Raw genomic sequence first — 10474 nt, 5'->3', positions numbered from 1 at the left:
CTACAGGGGCTATCACTGCTGTGGGCCCATGGGGAGCTCTTCCTCTCAGGTTCTCCCCAGCTACTCTGGCTGGGTTCCCATTTGTTCTATGTATCAACGCATCTATCTTCCCTCTGTAGCCCTTGTTTTGACCCCTCTGTCTGTCCTTGTGATGTCTGAAATAACAGGAAACAAGGCCATTCTTCCCCAGGGCTGCTGGGAATTACACCTGAAAACACGAAAGCCACAAAGATAGTGACAACAAAGGAACTCACAGTCAAACCCCAACGGTCCATGAAAACCCAAATGGGAAGTAGTAACTGGGACATTCTCATCTCTCTCTTTTTTTAAATTATTGCCACATTTTTAAAAATATTTTATTTCTTTATTCATGAGAGACACACACATACACACAGAGGCAGAGACACAGGCAGAGGGAGAAGCAGGCTCCATGCAGGGAGCCTGACGTGGGACTCGATCCTGGGACTCCAGGATCACTCCCTGAGCCAAAGGCAGGCGTTCAACTGCTAAGCCACCCAGGCATCCCCATTGCCACATTTTTAAAAAGATTTTATTTATTCATGAGAGACACGGAGAGAGAGGCAGAGACATAGTCAGAGGGAGAGGCAGGCTCCCCCCAGGTTGCTTGATGCAGGACTCCATCCCAGGATCCTGGGATCATGACCTGAGCCAAAGGCAGACACTCAACCACTGAGCCACTTAAAAAAAAAAAAAAAAGATTTTATTTATTTATTTGAGAGGACAAGAGAGAGACAGCTTAAGTGTGAATGGGGGAGGGGCAAGGAGAGAGAAAGAAGAGAGGGGGAGGGAGGAGGTAAGGGACGGGGAGAGAAGCAGACTCTCCTCGGAGCAGGGACCCTGATGTGGACCTCCATCCCAGGACCCTAGGATCATGACCTGAGTCGAAGGCTGACTGAGCCACCCAACCACCCCCACATTCTTACCTTTATCCAGAGGAGGAAACTAACCATGTCAGGATAGGCCTTGGATAGGCCACTGCAGTTCCTTGGACCATATTTCTTCACCTAGAGAATGTGAGTGAAAAGTATACACAAACTGGGTCATGAGAGCATCGTGTTTGGCACAGTACATTCTCAACAAATGTTGGTTATTTTTATTATCAAAAGGGATTCTAGGTAGCCCAAAAAAGGGGCGATTCTGGGAAATAAAATATTTCTGGGCTGATATTGTTTAATGTGCCTCTCAGGATGCCTGGCACATAGGAAAGTGTAAGAATTGTGGTTATGGGAAAAGTATTTAAAGCTGGGACAGGAACCGAAGTGAACTCATGCAAGTAAAAGCCATTTGATCTGGTGATGGCAGAGCTGTCTATCATACGACTTTTCTTTTTATTTAGAATTTCAATGATGTTACCTGAATTGCTTATGCAGTGAAATCACTAAGAACTGGTTATGATTCGAAATTATATTGGTTGCCAAGTTAACAGCTCAGAGAAGACCGTCACTTGGGTGCCTCAGAAGTCTGTCCTCTGAGGGGACAGGAGCGCCTAGGCAGGGTTGTGGGGTTGGCCGGGAGGAGGAGGTAGAGACAGGGGATGGACAGAAAGTAGGGGGGAAAGGATGTACTGGGCATGGAGGCGAGAAAGATAGATGGACGGAGAGAGAAAGCACCACCAGAAAGTGACCCCTGCCCAAAGCAAAGGCATCTGTTTCTTTTTATTTTATATATTTTGTTATTCCACTTCATTTCTTTTCCAACCTGGTATCTCCATTCCCCTTCTTCCCAGAGCAGTTCTCTGGACAACTCTGGCAGGACCACAACATGAGAACTGGTCTGACTTCAGCATCCTTCCATAAACTCCTCACATCACATCCCAAGGAGGAGATGGTGAGACCTCTGTTTTCTGAATGTGTGTGGGGTACAGTGGGCCAGGAGGATGGTGGGAGGGGTCATCTGGGCTCTGAGAGTCTCATTTCATTTCCCATGTTCAGGAGTGGAGGCCTCTTGCTGCCACCAATACTCCCTCTGTCCCATCACCTTCCCCTGACCTGATCATGATTCTGGGTTCTGATCCCAGCTCTATCACCTGCTCTTTGCTTGATCCTCATGAACCCAGAGTGCCTTTCCAGCTCAGGCAAGTCTCAAGTAAGTCTCTTGAGATCCCTGAACGACTGAGGAAGGAAAGGATTCCAGAGTTTTCCATCAAATGCTGGCCCCCTCAGCTCCTAGGTGGGGAATTAGTCTAAAGCAAATCAATCTCCTGGTAACCATAACAAAGGGAAACTAAGTCAGAATCCCTTTTTGGTAATGGGGCAGAAGGGACAGCAGCTCCAGCATCTAACTTCTGAGGGATCAACAGGGCAAGGTAGCCCCAGCAGCAGCAAGTGGGACCAAGAGCAGTGAAACCTCAACTTTAAATCTTAGGACTCTGATAGATCAGACATGCAATGGTGAAGCAGTCAATTGAATGAAAAGTTTCAGTCACCTGGAATGAAGTGTCTATTGAAAGCAAAGCTCTAGAGGCTGAGCAGCCATGCCATAGAGCAGTATGAGGGGCACAGAGACTTCAAGCTCCTATCCTAACTACTCAGCTCAATTGTCCACCTAAAAGCTAAGAGTGTTTTATGACTGTGATTGAAGAATCTCAAATTTCTTACAGAGGCAGGAAGAAGGGGAAGAGGTAGTATTACTGGAACCCGGGTCCCAGAGTCAACCAGTGGAAGCTGGAACTATGGCAGGCCTGCCCTGCCCTGCAGCTGGAACTATGGCCGTTTCTGCCCATGCAGGAACTATGCATATGCACAGGCCTTCCAACCGGTGGAAGTTGGGACTATGGAAGAAGAATCATAACTGATGTTGAAGATGCCACCAACAGAGAAGGAGGAGAAAACATCTCTACCTCTTCTCCTGCCCTCCAACCTCTTACTGCCAGAGAGTCAGAAAATATACCTTGCAGGCGTTGGCTTGCCAGTGATGTGGAGCAGAGGGGGGGAAGGAGAGGAATGGATCTGAGAAGCAGGCCTGGAATGCAACATGATTTTAGATTATACTGAATGTATTGCTATGGATGCATTTATCAGAGGTTTTTTTTTTTTTTTTTTTTTTTTTTTTTTATCAGAGGTTTTTATTTCAATAGACTAGTTTGAGTAACCAGAAGTGTTGTAATTTGTTCACTTTGTTGGTTGACTGGATCTTGGACTAACCAGTGATCTAATAAACAAGGTTAAGATGCCTTGAATTCCTTGGTATACAATAGAAGAGGGGAGGTTGAATTACTGAGTACATTGCCATATGCACTATGTGCCCCACTCACTAACTGTATCCCCAGAATGGGCTCAGAAGACAATCCCTCTCTGAAAGCATTAAGAAATGCATTAGTGAGCATTAATACTGTCATCTTTGAAAAACTCTACTGTGATTGTTCTTTGTAAGACTGGGAATAGTTGTAGGAAGCTGCAGTTGACATGGACACCTGATTTCAGTAATGCTTTCAGGATCCTAGAGCAGTAGATCCCAATCAGTAGCATTTAACCACTAGAGGCAAGGTGGACATGGTTACTTACAGGCATAAAGGAAGGGAATTTGGATGCTAAATGAATAACAAACGCTCACTCTGTCTACCTCTTGGCTTGCCCATTGACATAACCCCTTTACCCAATACTTACACTTCAAAATAAAGCTTCCAAAAACTATACTACAACCAATCATCTTTTGAACAATTGATAATATATTTTCTCATCCCCAAGGAATCAACCTAAATCTTGGAGTAATTATATCCAGCTGCCAGTCCATGTGCTGTGGGATAGGGTGCCTCCTCTGATGACTACTATCTTATTTCAAAATTCTACAATCTGAGCAATACATTGTAAAATTCACCACCACCAATACACTATTAAAAAATAAATGGTGGAGAGGAAAGAAGAGAAAAATTAGTTTAAAACAGTTAAATTACTGCATTTGATTGACTCTAAGAATCAGTTGTAGAACAAACCATTATTTTACATACCATTAAGGAAAATGATCCAGTTACATGATGACACAATGATTTCTCATCACTTATAACTTAGAGCTATTTTGTACGTATTTAGACATAGATTTTTACCTTGCATAACTTTTGCACACACAAAAAATTAAAATATAAGAAATTGATTGATTATGGTATTCCTCAAACGCCTTCATATTTATAGTCCTCCTCTGAGTTCCTCTCATGTTACTTCTCCAACAGAGAATATGCGCCCCTTTTGCTCTCTTTCCATGCTCTTCTTGCACATACAATAACATTTCATTTCAATGTGGAATTACAGTGTAATATTTTAGACATTGTAAAGCACAATCAAATAAAAATGGGTAGTATCAACAATATCCATAACTCAGCTGAAGTGCTAATAATATGAACAGCTATGACCAAGTATGCATATACACAGGCAACAGTGATCATATTATGAATGCTGCCTGGTTACCAGCAATAGCAAGGTGTCATTAATTGTAGGACACAGCTCTGTCTCAAAGGTGTTAAAAAATATGGGGAAAAAATGAGCATCTTAGATCTGATGAAATGCAATCACCTTCAGTTCTAGGCATGAGGACAGCTCCTGTGTTTGCCAGTTCCGGGTCCCTTGTGGTACCCATAAGCCCCGCTTGTGATTAGTCTCTTTACACACAAACCCTTAGAAAAAATGTGATTTGAATGTGCTGTTTTCTGTTGAGACTCTCAGTGGTGCACTGGTGTATAAGAAAGGTTTTTGTAGTTATTGTTTTTATTTAAGGATCTAGTATCCAGCACCTTTGCTAAACATTCTTTAGTTTTAAGTTTGTTTCTAGAAGTTCTTGGAATGCCTATGTAGGCAGTCACAGCATCTTATAAATGATGACCCTTCTGTTTTTTAAAATACTTATAATTTTGGGCAGCCCCAGTGGCGCAGCGGTTTGGTGCCGCCTACAGCCTGGGGTGTGATCCTGGAGACCTGGGATCGAGTCCCACGTCGGCCTCCCTGTATGGAGCCTGCTTCTCCCTCTCCGACTCTGCCTGTGTCTCTGCCTCTCTCTCTCTCTGTGTCTATGAATGAATGAATAAATAAATAAAATATTTTTTAAAAAAACACTAAAAAATACTTATAATTTTAATTTCTGTTCTTTTTCTTATTCTCTTGGCTAAGGCCTGCATCCCTCGTTCCTGGCTTTAAATTGAATGCAATAGATGGTTCGCCATTGAGAATTATATGTATTGTAGGGACACCTGGGTGGCTTGGTGGTTGAGCATCTACCTTTCTACCTCCAACAGCTTCGGCTCAGAGACCCGGGATCGAGTCCTGCGTCGGGCTCCCTGCATGGAGCCTGCTTCTCCCTCTGCCTGTGTCTCTGCCTCTCTCTCTCTGTCTCTCATGAATAGTAAATAAAATCTTTTAAAAAAAATTTATATGTATTGTAAACTTGGGGTAAAGTCAGGCATCTTTCTTCTCTCTGAGTTTATTATTTTTTAAAAATCATGATCAGATTGAATTCTATTGAATAGTTTATTGCATTGTTTGAGATCATCATAAAGCATCACTTTTTCTTTCTGCTTTCCCCTGGAGTCCTGACTCCATCCTGGTAGGGCATGTCAAGATCAAAGCCTAGAAGACCCTTCTTCCTAGCCCCAGATTGGAAGGGCAGGAACGGACCCCTATAGTCTTCTTGGATAAATCTTGGGTTTTTTTGGAATCTTCTACGTGGAGCATTACAAGATGTTCATGAAGGCATCATTTTGATGTATTACCTTGCTTATAAAATATCTGCATTTTAAAAACCCTGACTTACTCAAGACTTTCTACTAAAGAAAGGAGAGGAAGTAGCATAAGGGAATGTTGAGGAGAGAAACTCTGTCCTGCACCCATAAGTCATTTACAGCAAATCCTGTGAAGCAGGTAACAGTACACTTGGGGTGAGGAGGAAACTAAAGCTTGCGGAGCTACGTGCCCTGCACTGAAGGACAATGGTGGAGTGAGATTCTGGACCTTGAGCCCCAAATCCTGTGCTCAGAAACACTGCTTGCTTGTTCACAGCAGAGCGAGAGCTGGGTCTCTCCTCCCACTAGTGGACTTCTGCCTCTCCCTGCCCCTTGGATCCTGGGCTCCAAGCATCTCCGAAGCTAGTCCCACCCTTCCAGTGATTGTACAGTTTGGAAGCGTTGTGGCCCTCTGGCCCTCCTTCCAGAGCCTCATGGGTACCCTGGGGGCTGTGCACCCTGTCAGGACTGTGACTACTGAATGAGTATGTATGGAGGGAGGGGATGGGGTCTGGGATCCCCCTCTGGTAAAGGGAAGAGGGCAGAGAGTGAGGTCCTGATTCTGCCTCTGTGTCGACCAGGCTTGGTGCTGAGATGGGTGAGCACTCCTATCTCTTCCTCTGAGTGCAGGCTGGGCTGCTCCTAGCCGCCCCTCCTTGCAGCGGCCTCCTCGGTGACCAACCTGATGCAGGCCTTGGAGGCTGTACAACAGAGTGTGGAGGGGCTCTGTCTCAATGGTTCCACTTCTGTCCTGTCCCCGATGCCTTCTGCTACTTTGCTGCTACTTTGCTGCTACTTTGCTGAAGGTCCTAGGGCTGAGTCTGCATCTCACCCAGCTTCAGCCAGGAGCTTTCAGGGGCTTGGGCTTGCTAGCAGTGTCTTCACTGGCTCCTGAGCCTATTACCTCTTTCCACCCCCAACAGCTTGGGCAACCTGAGCTTCCTCAGTACATTGCTTTCCTAGGCCTCTGCCTAGATGGGAGCTGGGATGTTCAGTTTTCTTCCAGTCATGCAGCTGGCTGCCAGGTATAGTTGCTTTCAGAATGTGGGGGAGCTGGCCAACATCGTCCTAGACCTGGTGCTTGGCCACTTCTCTGGTGATGCCTGGACGCTGGGCATGTTGGACCTATCATTCACCACCTGGCTGAAGGTGGCCAGTTCTGGGGTCCTTCAGGGCCTCCAGCTGGGGACTCCATGTCTGGATCACGAGGGAGGCAGCCTGTGGTGGTAGGGCTGGGACTGCAGAGACTGGACACCCTGACTGTGATAAACACCAACATGGCTGGGGTACTTGCCCATTTTGAGCTGTAGGAACTGAATTTAGGATCCACTCCAAGGGGCACATAGCTCTGGAGGCCCTAGTTTCCTGCTACAGCCTGAAGAGTTGGGTCTTAACAGTGGTTTAACCAGGTTTAACAGGGTCTGACCAGGTTCTTGGCTGCCACATCCAGGCTTCAGAGACTGTACCTGAGTGGCAACAGACTGTGGAGTGCCGTGCTGTGCACAAATGGAACAGGGGCTGTGTCAGGACTGCAGGCCCTGGATCTGTACAATAAAAGGGTGAGTACCTGGCCCCTAGCCGCTTTCTCTCGGGGAGCTGTTGCTTCAGGGAAACCAGCTGATTTGTCTGGGGGGCCAGATATTCCAGGGTCTAAAGGGCTGGAGATGTCAGAGTTGGCAGGAATCCACTGGCAGCCCCAGGCCAGGGCTGGTTGGCTCCTCTGCTCACACTGATCACCGTAAACCTGCTGGGTACTCACATGGTGCTCAGCCTGGCCTTGAACTTCTATGGCTCAGAGAATCTGCATACCTTGAGACTGCAGTTCCCCTCTGGTTCTTCCGGGTAGAATTGTCCCTGCTGACCAGCTTGGAGCTTTCTGCAGTCTCAGATAGGGAGTTTTGGAAGCTGACTTCTCTCGCCTTTTCAGTCTTGCAAACCCTGACTGCCAAAGGCGAGGCACTGCAGCTGGAGACGCGGAATGTCGCCAAGATCTTCCTCACCCTTTGCCAACTCTCCCTGCTTGGCAATACTTAGAGGCTCTATGCTCCCAGGGTGCCTCTAGTTTCTTCCTCTGGCAGCTCTCCAGGCCCCAGTAGCTGCGGTATGGGCGGGCAGACGTAGCCTAGGGCCCACTGCATCTCGGGGCTGCCCAGCCTACGGGAGCTGAAGCTGTGGGCACTGTGGTCCTGAGCCTGGCCCTGCCCAGGGTGGCTTGAGGAGCTGTCAGTGAGCTGCCCAGCCTTGAGGTGCTGTATCTGGTCACAGTGGGGCTGGAGACACTGCCTGCTGCTGCTTCCAGGGCCCAGGCAGTCTCCAGGTCTTGGTGCTAGGTTGGGAGACAGGCCTCATGCTTCATGGCAGCCTCCAGGAGCACAGTCCCCAGATAACCCAGTATGTGTATATTCTGGGTGCTTCCTTGGCCTGCCAGTGTGCCAGTGCCTGGGTGGAGCCCTGGCTTGAGAGGTTCCCCCAAAACATACAAGCACATAGTATCACACCAGCTGTGCTTGGCCAGAAGCTGGGGGCCTCTCCAAGAATCCTACTTTTCTCCTTTCTCTGGCACCACTGTCCCAAAACTTTGGGGGTTGGAACTCTTTTGGGGTCACTCTGCCTGAACCTTCTGCTAATCTGGCCACCTTCCTCTGGCTGGCTGCTCCCCCATCCCCCAGTGTTGCTGCTGGTCTTCCTGGAGCCTGTCTCCCACCACCACCTCCCTGGCTACTGTGGACTGGCCTGGCTACTCTGCAGAGGGGACTTTTCCTTGTGACCCAGGGAAGATGAAAGAAAGGATGGCTTCTGGGCTTGGCTGGGGAGCAGGTTAGGGCAGCCTGGGTTTAGCTGGAGTGGGTGCATGCATGTTGGAGTTGGGGATAGGAAAAGCAAACCAGCCTGGCAGGGAGATAGTGGGTAAATGTGGGCGCATGAGACTGAACCCAGATTCTGGTGGGAGGTGGGGGTGCTGCATGTGTTGGAAGGATCAGCTGGTGATTTTGGGAACACAGGCTTTGGGAAAGCTCTGGATGAGCCTCTGAATGAGAAAATTGGGAGATGGCAGGTGGCTGTGTGGTATGTGATGTGATCTCAAGATCTCCAAATCCTTAGTAAATTTACTAAATCCATGAAACGCTTGGCTTAATTGGACTTTTTGTTTTAGATGGAAGTCCACATGAGGCAGGAGGCGTAGGGGTTGAGGTCACAGAAGCTGTAGCTCTGAGGAAATAAAGTTGGAAATTCATAGAGGGCATGGGGAAGGAGAGAGGGCTGTGACAACTGTGGAATGGGGTCCAGGCCAATTCAATCAGATCTTCAAGGGGGCAGAGAGGCCCCTTTTGCCATCTGGGTTATAGAGGAATTGGCAGCTGAGAACCAAAAAGCTGGGATGCTGCCCAGGAGTCAGCAGACTGATTGCTTGTTCCCTCAGCAAAAACACAAAGGCGTGGCCATACCTATGGTCTTATTTGAGCCTCATAACAACACTGGGAGGAGAGATCCACCCCCTGGGCACTCTGTGTCTAGCTATCCTAAACTACTTAGCGCTCCCGGAACACCATACACTCTTGACCCTGGGCCTTTGCACGCACTGCTCCTTCACCCAGAAACACTTTCCCCCAATTTCTTTCCTCCAGGGGAACTACTACATATCTTTTAAGATTTAGCTTAGCTATCACTTTCTCCAGAAGCCCTCCCTGACCTCCCAGGCTAGATAAGCTGCTGCCTCTGGGTTCCATAGCCTCCTGCACTTCCCTTTCTCAAAGTACTGGTCACATTGTACTGGCCCACACAGGTCTGGGGGCTCCTCAAGCACTGGCCTTCAAAGAGGTGCGCACAAGATGACTCCTGGGGGTTTAGGAAAAATGTTAAAACTTATATTTCTATTTTTCAATTTCATTTTATTCTGAAGCTAGACTGCCTGCTTTTTAACCATATGGTTTTATGTTACTTAACCTCTGTACCTTTAGTTTCCTCTTTTGTGATATGGGATAGTATTAGACTCTTGCTCAGAGGGTTTTGTGAGGGTTAAGTGAATAAATATGCATAGAGCACGGAGAGAAGGACCTAGTAGTAGTGCATTTTAAGTGCTCAATAAAAGTTAGTTTTTTATGTAATTACATATGTACTACATATATGTATAGCATTTATAGGTAAATAGATACACATATGTTGGAAGTATGGGTTTAAGAATATTTTACTAATAGGAAGCATTACTAATTTACTAAAAGGAAATTCGCTCTGGAAAAATTGGAGATCAGGTCCTGGGGACAGGGACCAGTTTGATTCACCTGTGCATCCTTAGATGCCTAGTGTTGGCCCAGCACAGAGGGGGTCTTGCAGACAACTGTGCACAGAAAAAAGCTTGGTGGATGGTGAAGCAGCGAAATGGGAGCTGGTCCAGGCTCTGTTGATTATTTCTATATAACATTGGGCAGGGCACTTGGCCTCTTAGGGCCTTAATTTTCCTCTTCCCTAAAATGCCAGGCTTTAATTAGAAAAAAAGCAAAGGGAAACCGTCAAACAATATCAGGCTGGATTTAGGGTGTGGGGCGCCCTCTTGTGTCCTAATGGTGTTTATCTCACCACAGTCTTCCGGCAGATATCCTGAAGCTGCCATCCTTCGCCTGGCAAATCTTCCTTTCCAGCTTCAGACCCTGACACTCTTTCAAATGTCTGGCACACTGTCTCTCTCTCTCTACTCAACCCCCACTCTACTCCAACCGTGACCTTTTCCCTATGCACTATGGGAACCAGAAG

Source organism: Vulpes vulpes, chromosome 2 (assembly GCF_048418805.1).
Source record: "Vulpes vulpes isolate BD-2025 chromosome 2, VulVul3, whole genome shotgun sequence".
Classification (NCBI taxonomy): Eukaryota; Metazoa; Chordata; class Mammalia; order Carnivora; family Canidae; genus Vulpes; species Vulpes vulpes.
The sequence above is the reverse complement of the archived record's forward strand: the minus strand, read 5'-3'. Positions refer to the sequence as shown.